This window comes from Silene latifolia, chromosome 8 (genome assembly GCF_048544455.1).
Source record: "Silene latifolia isolate original U9 population chromosome 8, ASM4854445v1, whole genome shotgun sequence".
Classification (NCBI taxonomy): Eukaryota; Viridiplantae; Streptophyta; class Magnoliopsida; order Caryophyllales; family Caryophyllaceae; genus Silene; species Silene latifolia.
The window spans coordinates 26,831,527-26,850,546 of record NC_133533.1 but is presented as its reverse complement, the minus strand read 5'-3'; the positions used below and the strand labels follow the sequence as shown (position 1 = coordinate 26,850,546).

At 37.8% G+C, this 19,020-nt stretch overlaps 1 long non-coding RNA gene across 1 annotated transcript; it reads right to left on the bottom strand.

The window, feature by feature from the left end:
- Window positions 1-12,034: 12,034 nt before the first annotated feature.
- Window positions 12,035-14,917, bottom strand: LOC141594223 (uncharacterized). Its single transcript, XR_012522069.1, has 3 exons — window positions 14,581-14,917; window positions 13,999-14,408; window positions 12,035-12,200 (listed from the first exon to the last, which is right to left on the bottom strand). It is a non-coding gene; the product is annotated as an uncharacterized LOC141594223 (long non-coding RNA).
- Between the last annotated feature and the right edge of the window lie 4,103 nt (window positions 14,918-19,020).

Genomic DNA, 19,020 nt, shown 5'->3' with positions numbered 1-19,020 from the left:
TTTAATAATAATGACATTTAAATGTGATTTTATGAGTAAAAATGTCATTTTTGGTCTAAAATTAGCTATACTTCGAATTTTAAGTTGGTTTTTGGATATGTTATCACATATATTATTTTGAGATAACCTGTAAATTTTCATAATTTTTGCACTTGTTATGCTCGAAAAATGAATTTTTCATTATTAAATTCGGATTTAAGAGAAAAATAGGTTAATATGAGTTAAATTTCGAATCTGGTCATAGAAAATTTATATGTTGTCACATGCAATTTTACAAGATGTGTGTAAAATAATTGGCTATAAAGAAGTCTTTTAGCATGATTTATGAATTTTTGAAGAAAAATGGCATAAATAGTGACATTATTAGTGAAAATTAATAAAATATAATCTATGACTTAGGAAAAACGTATAATGTTGCATTTTATTATATTTTTCAGATCTAAAATTGAAAAGTTAATGATAATATTTTTCCATGATTTTATGATTATTTTATTAAATATCGATAAACCGCAACATTGTTTTTCCGGATAATTTCGAAATTTTTAACCTAAGATTTTGAACATTATGAGTGTCATGGAATTTTTCCAGAATGTTCATGAATTTAAATTTCAAATTTTGAATTTATTTGAAATTTTGTGATTTATTTGAAGTTTAATAGCTTATTTTTGTAATTTTGGTCCATTTATGAACAAATTTGTAAATAAAAGTTAATTATGGTCAAATTATTAGTGAAGACTATATTTTGAGTCCTAAGAGGTTAGGGTAATTAACTTATGCATAAATATGAGTTTATGCATTTTTGTGATTATAAAATGTTGAAATCACGCAAACTCGTAAAAAAACCGAGTAATATACGATATTGGCTAATTAAAAGGCGATTTAGCATAAAAATTGAGCATGTTTATACATATTATAATGCTGCATTTTCTTATGATTGTCATATTTTTAATTTATGTAATTTTGAATTATGTAATTTTACTTAGTATGGCCTTAGATTTTAATTGGTATTTCCCGAAATGTATGGGAATATCGATTCGGTTGTAATTTTTATTGTGATCTCGTATCACCGTTTTGTAATATTTAATAGATTTATTTTATTTTAGTTACAAATGTATAATAGGAAATTATGTAATTTATTATGTAATTTTATTCATTCCGGAGTTCCAAAAGACGGATTTCTTCAAGAATGGCGATACATAAAGACGGTGTTACCTCGAGATGCGTGCCACAACCGAAGTTCAAGGGACCAATGGAGTTGGTTTCCGAATATGTAATAGATTAATAGTTTTTCTATTTTAGGAAAGGCCATACTAGGATTTATTTATCTTTATGCTTGCATTTTATTTTATGTCACATGCATCGCTAAATCGCCATAACTAAACATGCATCCTTATTTTATCGAGTTTATCGACCGTGTCAATTCGAATTATCGTAGTTCACCGCTTTAGTTCACTTAAAACGTGATAGATAATAAATTGACATGACCTCTCGCTAAAACAATCAATTGAGACATAGCCTTACCAAATAGTAGAAACCATGAAAACCTATTTCGCGAGGGAGTGCACTCGGCCACACCGGGGTACAAACCTTGTTACGTAGGGGAAGTGGGTGATGAATGTTTATCCACCGAGTTCATGTTAATAAGGGGTATTTCGGCACACCGTGCCCTAAATTGATATGGGTTTGGATTATGGACACATTTATTCGAAATTTGGGTTGTACTCAACGAAAGTATTCACGACGATTTCCGGATGTGTTTCGGGCTAGAGATGAATATTAATGTAAATATCATCGACCAAGAGTTCTAAGAGTAGAATCGATTAAAAGGTTAATCCACCGAGTTATGTTAATAAGGGGTATTTCGGCACACCGTGCCCTAAGTTAATATGAATTTGGATCTTGGAATCATTTCATATAGTTGGGTAGAGGTCACTATATAAATGTTCATATCTTGTTATATTTGCAAGTATGATTTAAAAGGACAAATGTTAATATTTCCTTTCCTCCATATTTGTAGTGCAATGAATCCATCAAATGCTACCGCACCCATTACTATTGAGTCATATCACCATGTTCTTGACGACGTATGCTCCAACAATAATTTCGATACAACTAGAGAACTTCATTTCGGGATAGGTTCGGATGGAAACCTTAATTTCATCACTTCTTCCAAACCACCCACTACTACTAGACCTCGTATGAGTCCGTCTCAGGAAGACTACCTCATACGATCTATAGGGTCTTTGTCTCTGGAAGATAAAGATGCCAAAGCTAGTGGGAGCTCTAGCAATCAAGTTCTTGCATCAAAGGGTAAGAGGTTCAAGAAGAAGGGAAAGAAAGTCAAGAACTTCAAGCAAGTTAATGATGAGTGCCATTATTGCTATGGCATGGGACATTGGCTTAGGAATTGCCCTATGTATTTGCGAAATATAAGGGAAGGACTCATTACTCCAAAAGGTACAATTCCTAAAGAAATTTATGTTATTGATATAAATTATACTTCCACTACGACATGGGTACTAGATACCGGTTGTGGTTCTCACCTTTGTAATCATTTACAGGGTTTAAGAGATGTGGAGAAGCTTAGCAAGGGAGATGTGGATCTTCGACTTGGAAATGGAGCTCGGGTAGCGGCCGAATCCAAAGGAACTTATGTTCTAGCTTTGCCAAACGGTTTTGAGTTGTATTTGCATAATTGTTTTTATGTTCCTACGCTCTCTAAAAACATTATTTCAATCGCCATGCTAGACATGGACGGTTTTTGTTTTGTCATTAAGAACAATCGTTGCTCTATTTCTAGGAATGATTTGGTTATAGGCCAAGCTTCCTCAATCAATGGCATATACATTTTAGAGACCTCAAATCCAACAAATGATATTTATAACATACAATCAAAGAAACTCAAAACAAGTGACCCAAGTGAAGCGTTCATTTGGCATTGTCGATTAGGTCACATAAACGAGAATCGCATCAAAAGATTAATTTCGACTAATGTGATTACACCATTTGATTACCAATCATTTGGTACATGCGAATATTGCCTACTTGGCAAAATGACTCGTAATCCTTTTAGCGGTAAGGGACACGAGCTAGTGAGCTATTGGGACTCATACACACCGATGTATGTGGACCAATGACTATCACCGCTCGTGGTAATTATGACTACTTCATAACCTTCACCGATGATTTAAGTAGATATGGGTATATCTATTTAATGAAACATAAGAGTGAAGCGTTTGAGAAATTCAAGGAATTTCAAAACGAAGTAGAGAACCAATTGAACAAAAAGATTAAGGCACTACGATCCGATCGTGGTGGAGAATACCTTAGCCTTGAATTTGATTCACACTTGAAAAGTCGTGGTATTATATCACAACTTACTCCACCCGGAACACCACAACTTAATGGTGTTGCCGAAAGGAGAAATCGAACCTTACTTGATATGGTTCGATCCATGATGAGTCAAACCGAGTTACCGAACTCGTTTTGGGGATTTGCAATTCAAACCGCAATAAAATCTTTGAACGTAAGCCCAACCAAAGTAACTGAAAAGACTCCATATGAGATATGGAAAGAAAAGGTTCCAAATCTATCCCATATGAAAATTTGGGGTTGTGATGCTTATGTCAAAATTAGAAATGACAACAAGTTGGCACCACGATCCGAAAAATGCATTTTTGTAGGTTATCCCATGGCCTCACGAGGCTATTACTTCTATAAGCCTCAAGAGAACAAAGTGTTTGTGTCTCGCGATGCTGTCTTCCTAGAAAGTGATTTTATTTCTAGGAGACAGAGTGGGAGAAATTTTGAACTTGATGAAGTTCAAGAGCCACAAACCGAAATAGAGGCGCAAGAAGAAGTTCCTTCGTCATCTAACGCGGTTGTTCCTCCTCCTCTTAGAAGAACGGGCCGAGTTATTCGCCATCCCGATCGATATGTGGGACTTATCGAGGAAGATGGAACACTCGATGTGTTACTTATGGAAAGTGACGAGCCCGCCACCTACAAGGCCGCAATCTCTAGTCCAAATTCCTCCTTATGGCTTGAAGCCATGAAGTCCGAAATGGATTCTATGCATGAAAACCAAGTTTGGGACTTGGTAGATTTGCCTAAAGGGGCAAGACCCCTTCAATGCAAATGGATATTCAAGGTCAAGAATGGCATAGAAGGACATGATGATGTCTACAAAGCTAGGCTAGTGGCAAAGGGATTTACCCAAGTCCAAGGTCTCCATTATGATGAGACCTTCGCCCCGTAGCCATGCTAAGATCCATACGGATTTTGTTAGCGATCGCCGCATTTCATGATTATGAAATATGGCAAATGGATGTCAAAACCGCTTTTCTAAATGGGCATTTAGAAGAGGAGGTGTACATGATACAACCCGAAGGTTTTGTTGATTCTAAAAATCCTAACAAAGTGTGCAAGCTTAAGAGATCCATATATGGTCTTAAGCAAGCATCTAGAAGTTGGAATCATCGATTCAATCATGTTATAAAGGAAAATGGTTTCACTCGAAATGTTGAGGAACCATGTTTATACATGAAATTCAGTGGGAGCAATGTTGTGTTCCTAATCTTGTATGTCGATGACATACTACTCATTGGAAATGATATTCCGATGTTGTCTTTCGTTAAGAAGTGGTTAGGTAACCACTTCCAAATGAAGGATTTAGGAGAGGCACAACGCATATTAGGTATCCGGATCTATAGAGATAGACCCAAGAAGATATTGGCACTAAGTCAAGAGTCTTATGTTGATAAGATTCTTCGACGATTCAAAGATGGACAAATCCAAAAGGGGTTTGGTACCTATGGTAACCGGAACGATATTGAGCACGACTCAATGTCCCTCCGAACCCCATGATGTTGAACGCATGAAGTTGATCCCTTACGCTTCCGCTGTTGGATCAATCATGTATGCCATGATATGCACACGTCTCGATGTCTCGTATGCCTTGAGCATGACGAGTAGATATCAAGGAAATCCAGGTGAGAGTCACTGGATTGTTGTCAAGAACATCCTTAAGTACTTGAGAAGAACTAAGGACTCTATCCTTGTGTTTGGAGGAGACACCGAGTTGCGTGTTACTTTGGATACACGGACTCAAGTTTTCAAACGGATAGAGATGACATGAAATCACAAGCTGGTTTTGTTTTCATGCTCAATGGTGGTGCCGTAGTGGAGAAGCTTCAAGGAAGTCAGAATCGCGGATTCGACAACGGAGGCTGAGTACATAGCGATCGTCGAGGGCTGCCAAGGAAGCTATGTGGATCAAGCAATTCACGGAAGGTCTAAAAGTAGTACCTACCGCGATGATCCCATCACTCTCTATTGTGATAATAGTGGGACGATCTTCCAAGCTAAGGAGCCGAAGTCTAGTAATAGATCTAGACATGTACTTAGAAAATATCATGTAATAAGAGATTTCATTGAAAGAAAGGAAATTGCGATTTGTAAGGTTGGGACGGATGACAACATGGCCGATCCGCTCACCAAGCCTTTATCGCAGGCTAAGCATGATGGGCATGTTGCGTCCATGGGACTTAAACGTGTACCAAATTTCTGTTAGATTTTGAAATGAAATAAAAGTGTTGTTTTTGTTCATGTTCATAATCACATTTGTCTTTTATCCTTAATTTATACTTTGTTACATCCAAACGGGTTGTAGAGACAATTGAACCCCGTTAAAGTGAACATGGATTGACATTGTTTTGCCCATAGTTACTTATATGAGGTGACGTCTCGAAGTGACTAGAGTGTGAGGCGATTGATGGCAAGTTCAAGTGCCATACAGTCATGTGAGATGACTAGTCGATCACATAGGCAAATTGTTAGGAACATTTTGTCGGGCCTAATGACCGCTTATAGAGTTCTGGCAAATTTATATAGCCTGGTCGTGGCGAGAGCTACTATAGTATTCGAATGAGTCGATTCTTTTGACTAAAGACTATTCGCCTAAGATGGCACAAGATTTGATTAACTTTGATTTGTGTTACTACGACCTTCGTAAATGGGGTCAAATGGGCATATTTTGGGTTATGATGGCTGTGGCTAGTCGAAGGGAATGAGTGCGATAAGAATTGTCCACCCCTTGTCAGGGTTATAACAATATCTCAGGGCCACTCGAGGAGCAATGAACTGGAAATGCGTGGCCACGCTCGGAAGGTATCCAGTGTGGATAAATCCGGTCAATAGTTGTTCTCCAGATCGAGGAAACCACTCTCGATATGATCACTTGCAAGTACGACCTGAAAGACACCTTGCATTGAGTGGGAGATAGTAATAGGACAAGAGAATTGGTGACGCACACTTGTCGAGGACAAGTGGGAGATTGTTGGGAAATGTGTCCTCAACAATAGTGCGATCACATGATTTAAATATCATTATTAAATCTCATTTTGAAGAATACAATTGGGAAGTAATTGTGTTATCACAACTCGGTCAACATATATCGGTAATGATTGGCTGACTAGAGTTTGACATTACTGTCGTGTGACGGTGGTGATCAGTTGACCCCCTAGGTCATACCTATAGGGCGATACTCTTAATTGATCATTTAATTAATCGTATAATGTTACGAGTTAATTAAATTACTTGAAAATTGACGGACGATTTTGGAAGTAAAATTTACGTATCAAATTGAAATGTGATTAAATGAGATACGGTCTGAGTAATTAAATTGTATAATTACTCGGATGAAATAAATTGTTTAATGTAACAATTAAAATGAATGAATTATTATAAATTCAATCAGTTGAAATTTATAAATGGTAAAATATTTTGGCACAAGTAATTATGAAATTACTAAGTCAATTTTTGTATGTGACGTATTTTTATTAATACGTTGATTTTTAATATGTTAAAAATACATAACATATTTATGTCACTTATGACATGTGACATATTGACAATTGACAAAAATAATATGGGATCCATATTATGTTAAGTGCCGAAAAATTGGGGAGATTAAGCTAGTTAATTGTTTTATTTAGTTGATAAAACATAATGATGAAAAAGCAAGTCTAGGCATGCAAGCCTATTGTTCCTTGTGAAGAACAAATTTTTCATGCATTGGCTCCCCAATAGCCCTCCTCTTACACGGTTTTTGGGAAGAAAAACTATCATTGTTTTTCTTTAATTTTGCCTAATAATATACTAAAGGTAGTGTATTATTTTCAATTTCCATTCACTCATCCAAAAATACAAGTTCTAGTGAGAAGAAAATCCTCTCTTCTTCTCTCTTAAAAACCGAAAACACATAAGAGTTTTATAAAGTTTTTGGTTCAATTTTCACCCATATTAATATTATACTAGATCAAATAATATTAATTAGATTAAGTGTTAAGCCTTGGGTATAAAGCTTGGGGAGAGATCTTATTCTTAGATCTTGTTCATCCATTGGAATAGCTCAAGAACAAGAAGAGAAAGGTGATCTCTCTTGTGCCCAATATAGCCGAAATATTGAATGTAAGGACATGATTTCTCCTCTATTTATATTATTGTTTGCATGCATAAGATCCGTTTTAATTTTATGACAAATTAATTTAGACATATAAGAGTATGTTAATATGTATATGAATATACATTTCCTTCAAACCGATCATCAACAACGACACTAAACCAATTATACATCAACAACATACCCTCTATACAATCAACAATACTGAGTAGGCGAACCTACCTTTAGCAAACCATAGTGATTCCGCATCCGATCACAAGACAACAATCAACCAGCAAGACCATATATACAAAGCAATCCGGCGTCAAGACCGCTACCCGACTCAAGCATCCCATCCCAAGGGTGTACTCATTCACAAGGGCATCAAGGGGGTGAACCATGGTGAAGGAGAAGAGAGATGACGGCATTTAGGTTTAGGAAGGAGATAGAGAAATAATTTGGGGTTTCATGATTTACGATTTATAATTCCCCGCTGCAAACCCGTTATTCGACCGAGTAACCAACTTACTCGATCAAGTGACCTCAACTCGATCGAGCTCCTAAGCTACTCGATCGAGTAACCTCAGCTAGATAGAATAACAAGCGCCCAAAGACACACATCGTCATAAGTCATCACTCGTAAGGTTTCCGAAGGTCAAGAAAGGTTTCTAAGGTCAGTCAACGTCGGTCAACGGGTCCCTAAAAGGACGGGTATTACAGTCTTCCCCCCCTTAAAAAGAACTTCGTCCCCGAAGTTTGACTCATCCCCCCCCCCCCCCCCCCGACACGAGGTCAAAGGAACCAAGACAATTACCACTATCCATCCGACACATGACAACACAACTATTTAGAAATACCATCCCGCTACGAATGTTCATCAGCCATCATCATCATCTACCTTAGCATATATTACACAACACAACTTTCTATCACATTACCAACTTCTTATTGAATAATCAAACACATATTGTACCCAAAGACAACCAACTCGACTACTACTTGCACTCATATCATGTTATTACTCAAGTGTAAACCAATCACGATTACGAAATTATTCCTCTATCAACTACTTGACAACACTCAATTATTCATCAAACACCCAAAGCAACAGGTTATCGCTCAATGACACACAACACATATAAGTCATTTACATTAATACCTTTAAATCATTTATATTACCCACTCATGCTACAACAACTCAATTATACAACAACTTGTGAACAATTACTTGGGAACGAAATACAACAACATGATAATTTATTCAACAAATGCAAACTACCACTCAAGTGTACAATAACCACTACTAATTACTCAAACGACCATTTAAATACTATAAAATTATCATAAAAATACTATAAAATTGCTATAAATACGTCATTTACCATGCGACATTACTCTTACCCTCTTAAATGGAACTTCGTCCCCGAAGTTCACCATCGAAACTACCTTAATTATTACACAAGTCGATAAATTATTATTCCACATTGACATTACGAGCGAACCATATTACACCTCTGACTCATGTCAACCACGATACTTCCTGGACATTACATAAAGATGACTCATATATATATATATATATATATATATATATGAAACTATCGTCAAAGTGAACAACACAACAAGACATCTTATCATCAACTATCAGCCATGTCATCAATTACTTTCTTATACGACCATACAAATTATGCAACAAGGATTATAACTATTATACACTGCATTACCTGAGACAATTTGATTTAGCATTACCGAAATTGTACACTACATTACCGAAATTGTATAAATCATACAGATGTGCACAACTGTATAACTGCCTCTGAGATGGGACAATGATATAACATACCCACAACAAGAAACATTATAACAAGAATCACCAATTTGGTGATATAAATGAATTTTAAAACGAAATAAATATCATACAGGGTTACTCGATCGAGCTCGTAGCACACTCGATCGAGCTGGCTTTACTCGATCGAGTTCATCAGTTACTCGATCGAGTTAGCCGAGATCAAAATGCATCCCACATGACACCCCTGCAGTTACTCGATCGAGTGAGGGGTACTCGATCGAGTAGCCATAGGTCATTATCCCTCCAATTCACCACTTTGTAAGGCCAAAGGATCATATACATGAGTCGGAAATTCATTTCCGATACTAACAACCTGCATAAAAGTCTAAGAAACATCCAAAATACGGCCTTATGGCCAAAATCAAACCAAAGTCTAACAAAGTACTAACAACCAAGTGCTAACCAATAACAAGTCATCAAACCGAGTACTAAATATAACAAATCCATAGAAACGAGTATATATAAAACAAGACCAAGAAATAAACATCACTCCATGGCCTGCTCCTCCATATCCGTATCACCACCATCGCCTCCGGACGTGCCTGCTCCAACTGTACCCTCACCCGCGATGCCATCAGTGCCAGAATCGGCTCCCACTCGCCATGGTGCCAAGTAACCGTAGGGGTAACTCGTAGGCTCTCCCCAAGTAGACCGCTCCATGCCAAAGGAATGGAAGACTCCGTTGTCATCACCAACGCATGTCCACCACACCGGCTGAGCCGCCTCGGTCCCGATGCCCTGAACATACGCCATCTCATAGAGGTTCCAGAGTGTCAAGGTTGCAGACACTCTCTTCGTGAGCTCACTCACTATCATCTCAGGACTAAAGAAGGAAGGATAGCTGGGAAACTGATGCTGTGGAGGCACATGTTGCTCTGGCTGAGTCTCAGCCATCCTATCCCTCACCCGTCGCGGTTCTCTCCTCACTCTAGGCTGCCTATCCTCGGGTCTAGCCTGATCCCTCTTCGTCGGCTCAGGCATCACCTCCAAAACCCCATCATCAATGAGGTAAAACTGTCCCGCAGGGGCCTCCTCCTCGTCATCGGAACTCGCTGCCACTACTGCCGCCGTTAAAGGTTCAGTCACGGGAAGCTGCTCGGGGTCGGGTATCCTCATCCAGCTCATCCCCCAAACTCTCCAGGTCAACCTACCACCCTCCAAAGTTCTCAACCATTTCTGGTCGAGGAAATACTCATAGTCCAAGGTAGGTACGGAAGGGTCCATAGGTGTATAGGCCTAGGAGGCCTCAAAGGTGGTCACTCTCTCCGCCAACCGTGTGGCAATGGCGCCACAACTCAAGAAACGGGTGTCCGAGGTAGCCATCAACGCTAGGCTAGCACATACTATGTCCGGGGCACTGAAAGAGACTCTCTGGGCTCGGATGGGGTTAATGTAGGAAACAAGCAACATCACCTCATGTGAGTTAAGCTTACTCACATCCTTCCGGTCATAGAGTAAACAAGTTTGGCACGAAGAAAGATCTTCAAAGTGATGTGTTGTACATCATTGATTAACATGTTGCTAGAGGTGGGGCTTGTTTTCCGGTAAAGAAAGGCATGAAACTACTGGCTCCACACTCAATTGGGATGTCCCTAAGGGATCCCTTTTCTGGTCGGGCAAGGCCAATATGGGTGGCAAACATATCCATGGTCAAGACAAAACTAGTGCTTATGAGATAAAACTGGACGGTCTTCTCCGCCACGTCATAAAGAAAAGAGCTCATGAACTCTAAGGTCAAGAAAGCATAAGAATGTTTCCTAAGATGGTATAGGCCGGTCAAACCCAAAGTCTCGAATATATGCCTCACATCGGTCTCAACCTTAAGATCCTCTAGAAGTGTGGTGTCAACACAACGGGTGGGTTTCAAACGGCGTTTCTGCAACTCAACAAAATCCTCTCTTTGGTTAAAATCAGCAAAGACGATGCTAGGGTACTCAGGCATAGGTGGGACCGTAGGTCCCCCACTCCCTTCACCAACCTCAGGCTCAGAAGCCCTCCCCCTCTTACTCTGACGGGTACCAACGGTAGGTCTCGGCATCTGTTTTCAACACACATTTTACGTACACAAACAACTACTTACTTGAATGTACATAACTTCCTTGCATAGTTATAGGAAAAGAACAACTATATACACACTTTTACCAAACAATGCAATCCAAAAAGATTCAAGTATGTAACTTTCAAATTCTCATCAGACGGTCTCTACAACTATCAAATTGTGATAAGTATAACATCAATTAACAACTCAACTACAAATTTTAAGGCTTAAACTTTCAAAATACACTACTACAAAAATGATCAAAGAGAACGGTTGGTAACCGTTCTTATACGTAGTTTGGACCGTCCTGTGGCCAAGCGTTCTCTTTGATCTAAGAGAACGATTGAAATCAAGTCAACGCGGTCTCTTTGTAACAACAATCAGAAAGGTTGTCTTTTAGAACCGTTCTCGTTGATATATCAAAGAGAACGGTTACCTGAAATAACCAGTCTCTTTGATAAGGCAGTTCTCTTTGTTAGAGTTTTAGATTTTTTGGCGCCTTAGTTCTATCATTTCAAAGAGAACAGTTGTGATGGTACTAACCATTCTCTTTGATCCTGTAATTTTTTTTTCAAAATATTTCTATTTTTATCGTAACCCTACACGAATGAATCGTATAGCTCATAAGAATTAAACCTGTTACAATTCAAAAACTCCGGCAATTTTTACACAAGAAAAACCTTCCGATTTAATTTGAACCATTAGGACAAATTTTATTGAAACAAAATACAAAAATGTATCATATTGTTAAGAGCCTACAAATATCGAAGATACGCTACCATGTGCAAAACATAAATAAAAATCTTCAATCCTCATCACTTAGTCGCATCATAGTGCAAATAAATCGAACTTCAAAAAATTGTAATCATCGTCTGCAGAAAAATGAAGCTTGCATCAGTTTCTATAGCAGGACTCTCGTGAATATTTGATACCGGGTACATAATTAAAATGAGGGACTCTTAAACACATAGGACACACCAATATATGGCATATAATTATGATAAATATGCTCATTAAAAACTCAATGTATTAGCGGTTCTAAGTTAGTCAAAATTAGACCCCATCTGATCGATACACCGACAAAAGCACACGCACATGTAAAACAATCAACACATAATAAGCTGACAATTTTTTTCTTCACATACAAACTACTCCTAGCATTTATCATTTAATCGAAATCCATGTCCTCCGGCCCTACAATCAACCCACAACATAAAGAGGAAGGAAAAAAAAGTTGAAGAACAGATAATCGTTACCAATCAAATCTAGCAAATGACATAAAGGAAAGCATGAAAAAAAAAACAGCAATAATCGTCAGAACTTGGAATTCACCACAACCTTGTTTTCTGCTCATGTTCCATAGTATAAAGATTATCATCTTGTTTTCTCATTTTCAGAAACGACACTAAAAGAGTCAGTAGTGGAAAAATGTTACCTAAGACAAAATAGGGATTGATGCACCAGGAAGCATGGCTGATCCCCTGATCCAAAACACATAAAAAAGAAAAAAAAATCAAGGTAAGCTAAGCCAAATGCCTTTGTTGCAGAACCTTGGTCACAAATGCAAGACTATACAGTAATCAACAATTATTTTATACACTCAATCGATTATCCACAGTCAATTACCAAAATATCTAGGGAGAACTCCGTATCATACATAATGTTTCAAATATATTAAGACAACAAACCTATCAACAAAATAGAAACCAGTGTATAGGATGTTAGGAAAAATAGGTCCTCGGCCAACGACGGTAACCAGTAAGCTTGATTGTCTATAGTAGATCTTCATTAGGAAAAAAACCCACTCAAACCAAGTACAAGAATATCAAAAACAACACCCTAAATCATATTGAGGGAGATTTAACATGGTAGAATACAAGGAGCCATTATCCTTACTTCATCCAATCCAAATGGAGCTTGAATAATCACTACTACAAAACTCCTTATAGACATCGGACTTTTTTAGGCTTGGAAAAGGGCTAGGATGCAACTGCAAGCATCTTAACACATCAATCATATAGAGATCGCATTAATGACACTTAATCAAGAATATAATAGACTGATCTAATGCTTTATATTTCAGCAGATGTTGTTGACCTCAGGCTGCTTAATTGGTGATACTTGAGCAGATGAATACATCCTAGAACAAGAAAAGTTGAACAAAAAAAATTCATGGAAAGGATTATTCTCTTCTCGCTGCAGTCAACTTCTACACACTCATTTTGAAATATGATTATATATATGTATGAGATATACAACTATCTAAGCATACAACAAGCAACAACAATATAGACAGAAACTTACCTTCGATTCAAGGTCTGAGAACTAATTCCTATGAAATAATGTCCAAACATCCATGAGAACTAATTATTGCCAACCAGATTGAAGTCACATTAGTGCACGAAATTGTTTACAAGAGAACAAGTAGTTGAAACTTTGTATAATTAATTGGCTCAACAAACTCAACATTTTTCATTTGCTATCTAAAGATTGGCTAATGCTTTCATTGAATTATTCTTTTTCCGTCTTTAATGGCCTATACAATCCATACCTAAATTTGCCTCATTCAAGTAGAATCCCTTACTAACCATTAACAGTTACACCACATCCAAATTTTTAACTAAGCAAGTAAGCATACAACAAGAAACAACAATACAGAGAGAAGCTTACCTTTGATAGAAGGTTTAATAAATTGACCCAGTTCAGTACTTTGATCTCTTCGAGATATGGTGTCAATAGCACCATTCAGGCGATCCCAAAGTGAATCAGTATCGACATACTCAGCCTGCCATTCTATGCTCTTTCCTGCAACATAAGCAGATGCACATCGAAGTAATCACTCAAATCGTTTTCATGGATAAGAATTCCGCAAAATGCACAAAAAAATTCAATATGCTGACAACCTATCTAACTACTCAAATACAGGAAAACAAATAAAAGACGCAAGCAATTAGAAGAATTAATCTAGGTCATCTTTAGCAGACACGATCAGGGAAGGAACTTCATAACCAGTATCTTGCCCCTGCCTGGCAACCTCCGCGAGCAATTTAGCAGTCTTTTTGAACGATGATTGATCAGTGCTGATTATAGATTTTCACAAAGGAAAGGGAAGATATGTCGAGTGAGATAAAATTCTAACTTTACTTATGAAATGCTAAGGACCTAGTAAGTCCAACCTATAATATTCACCTACTCCCCAAATTTGAAAGAAATAATTTACAAAGAAAGTAATAAATGAGAAGAATTAATTACCTAGGCTAGAGGAAGCACCAGCAAAAAGCAAGCAGGCAGCGACAACCGCTAACAGCAACAGACAACTATAGAGATAAGTTGGGGGAGACAAACATTCATAGTGCCTGTTTTTTATCATGCAATGTCAAATTTGTAATATACACATGATCTCTAAAGTGATTTAATGCGATTAGAACTAACATGCCCATATGTAAATCATCCAAAAGTCTAGCAAAAACAAAATAATTCATAAGGATTATGAATGAAAGCTCTAACATACTTAATTAATGTGTCCGTGTCATGAATAACAGTAGCATCAACTATCAAACTTCATGACATACTTGCACAATCTGAGCAGAAAAACTAATCCAATCACACTTTCAATAAGGCAAATAGACTGATAATATAATATAAATTTGTCTAGTTAGAAATTAAAATAAGAAAACTAAGAAATATTGAATTAAAATTAACATACATATTGAAATGAAGGCGTCGACTACTTGACCAACGACGCGGCAACTGTGGTGAGACGAAGGTGTAAGGTCAAATCTAACTACTCCATAAACTTCATCCACAAAAAAAATCCACCAACAATCAGAAAAATTTTATACTATTAAGCTAAATCAATAGTATAAAATAAGCAACAATAAAATTAAATTTACTGATTTAAAATCGAATAAATAAAAGTGGGATAAACCTGGTACTCAGCCTCACACGAAACATAAATTTGGGTTTCAAGAATATATTTACCTAGAAATTTCCCAGATCTCCCAAACGAATCAAGATGTTGAAGAACATCCAAGGAATCCGGGTACAAAATGGAATCTTGATTCATGGCGCAGGCGACGAGAAAGCAGTTGTATGAATGGCCACCGACGATGCGACGAGGGTGGTGGCGGTGGAAAGGGAGTGAGAGGAAAGGGAGGAAAGGAAGACTGTACGTATGACGATGTGAGTTGATGAAGTGTAAATGGGGTTTTTAGGGATTTAATAGAGAACGGTCGAGGATAGGGACCGTGCTCTTTGTTTTATTAAGGAGAACAGTTTGGATAGATAACCGGTCTCTTTTATATTTTAGGACGGTTGGTCAAACCTAACCGTTCTTTTTGTTAATGTACGAGAACGGTTTGAGCAAACAACCGTTCTTTATTGAAATTCTATATGCCCGCCAAACTAATATAACAAAGAGACCGGTTCCGCTATCAACCGTTCTTGAAGGGGCGTTCTCTTTGCCTTAAATTGTAGTAGTGATAGCTTCACAATTAGATAAGTATCATAAAGAATTTGGGGCGAATTTCAGTTTGGGGCATTTTTAAGACGGAGTTTTAAGGCAAAATTTTGAGCAAAACCAACACTAAACATGATACCCATAACATATACTACTTAATTTTCCCCCTTTCATATTCAAAAGAACAACAAAATTCAGTTTGAATCCCCAAACCCTAGAAATTTCGGTCCATTCAAACCCCCATATTGATTCGATTTTTCTACTTCTAGCATCAATACTCAACAAATTAAAGCAATAAAATCATGTTACAACAATCATAAGCAAGATTACATGCATATAAATCAAATTTTTCAGAAAACACCAACAATTTGACATGTTTCTAATCAATTTAAAACATAGAAAATGATGAACATTCTTACCTTGAATTATTAGCAAGTGGAAAGGACGAATTAAGCAAGAGGAACACCAAGAAATCAAGCACAAATCACAATTTTTGAGAACAAGTAGAGAGATATAGAGGAATTAGGGTTTAGATATGAAGTAGAATAAGAAGAAGAAAGATAGGAAAAGGGTATAAGAAACCCGTATAAACTCGTGTACTGTTCACTTACTCGATCGAGTAAGTAGGTTACTCGATCGAGTGGCCTCTACTCGATCGAGTTTTCGCTGGCAGATCCAACTTTTTCGACCTTATAGCTCCCTAACTAGATCGAATAAGGTCTACTCGGTCGAGTAGGCACTTGTACCCGGTCAAGCAAGGTTTGGTACACGGTTAAAAGTTACAACTGTAGTTAACGATTCCTGCAAAACAATAACTCGTGTCGATTCCAAAAGATATTTGGAAATCGTCACAGATTATTTCATTCATTCACAACACATCATTACTACTCAAATGTAACTCAACTACTTCATCCCACACATGTCACACATCACTTCATCCTATAATGAACATTACGTAAAACGATTCATCATACCATTAACTTATTCGTACATGCAACCAACAATTACTTCACTTCTAATTATGCATTTGCAAATCCAACAATCCAATTTATACACACTACTCTAAGCATTCATTTAACACTAAACCATCATATATCATCCGAGTTTGCTAAGAATTCAATCATGTCACAACGAGTTATTAACTAAATTATTCGACTTAAATACGCCATATCACAAAAGTACTCAACAAATTCATCCATTGCAATTCTAATCACTACTTGACAAACTGTGACACCCCCATACTCTAAGTGCCTTACCAGGACCACTCAGGTATAGGAACTTCACCATCTCGTTTACCCGAGGCAATGAATATCATAAGACAATAAAGAAACGTACTTTAAAAGTAAATATAGTTTAAGTGATTACCTGTCTCAAACCCAAAACTGTTAAATGAAATACAATTCGAAACCAAAACTGTCTACTAGCAAAACTGAACAACTACAGACATCGTCTGACACAGCGGAAGACTCTTCTAATGCCAAGTGATGACTCATCCCAGCTATCCCAAAAGCGTTATATCAAACCTGCCCAACAACTGCTCACCATCCCTGAATGAATCACCACAGTTTTACAAAACAAACAACGGGGTCAGTACTAATTACACGATACAAATCAATATGAAACAAATGCCAAACCACAATCAACACATCAATCCCCTGTCTCCATCATTAATCTCCACACAACTGACTACACACTAAAGTGTGTAGCCCTGCCAGAGTATCCATCGCAACAGATACTCCACACCACCAGTGGGAGATCGCAGCTGTTCCCACCTAAGCCCCGCCCATCTCCATCGAGCGATAAACCCATGTTCATTAATGTGCACATCCCTTTTGTGGCGGGTTTCACATAAGGCAAATCAAGGGCATGAAGCCACTCCCGCAAGTGACTCCACTCAGCCAGGGACGCACCCCGAAGATCAGACATATACAACAACAATCAACGATATTAATCAACAACCGTCACAAACACCAGCAGTACGATAAATCAATGATAACAATACAACCACCACCACACACACATGTTGTAATACTACGATTTTATGAGTCTTTGGGTACTCTATCGAGTGGGGCTTACTCTGTCGAGTAAGTAGTTTTTGACGCAAAACAAAGAGTCCTGTTAGGGGTACTCGATCGAGTAGGTTGGGTACTCGATCGAGTAGGGAGCACTCGATCGAGTAAGTGCCTTACTCGATCGAGTAAGTGTGTTTTACGGGTTTGTTTTGACGGGTTTTGCTAATAATGCGAGATTAATATAAAAGGCTTCCGTCATTTTCTTTAATCACTTTTCACCTTTCTAAACCTTTCAAAAGAAAAAGAAGCTACGTAGTTCTCTCTCGTCACGTTGTTGGCAAATCCTAAGGGCTAGAGTCATCGGATCGTTGTGTTCTTTACGCCGTTGAGACCGTCGTATTGTGGGTAAGGTCCTAGTATAATTTTTATGTTGTTTCATTGATTTTAGTTGAAACCCTAATTGGGTAATTTGGGAGTTTTTATGATTGTATGATTAAGGTAGTATTTGTATGTATGTATGTATGTATGTATGTATGTATGTATGTATGTATGTATGTATGTATGTATGTATGTATGTATGTATGTATGTATGTATGTATGTATGTATGTATGTATGTATGTATAGGAGGAGGCTTTGTTGAGGAGAGATTCTGAGTAGCTGCTTAGATCGTCTGAGTCTGTGATTGCTTTCCAGGTAGGGTTTCCCTACTCAGTATTAGTTACATGATGTGTATGGTGATTGTGCGGTAGTTAGTGATTGTTGATTGATTCAGACGGTTGTGATTTCATATTGTTGATTGATTCAGACGGTTGTTGATGTTGTATTGTAGTTACTGTTTATCTGTCTGTGTTCATCGGGGTGCGTCCCTGGCTGAGTGGAGTCACTTGCGGGAGTGGCTTCACGCCCTTGATTCGCCTTCTGTGGAACCCGCCACAGAAAGGATGTGCACATTAATGAACATGGGTTTATCGCTCAACGGAGATGAGCGGGGCTTAGGTGGGAACGGCTGCGGTCCACCACTGGCGGCGAGGAGTATATGTTGCGATGGGTACTCCGGCAGGGCTACACAGTTTAGTGTGTAGTCAGTTATGAGGTGATTGGAGATGGAGACTGGGATTGTGTGTGAATTGTTTGTGCGATTGTCTCAATGTGGCTTTGATTGTGTAATTAGTACTGACCCCGTTTAAATGTTTTAAAAACTGTGGTGATCCATTCGGGGA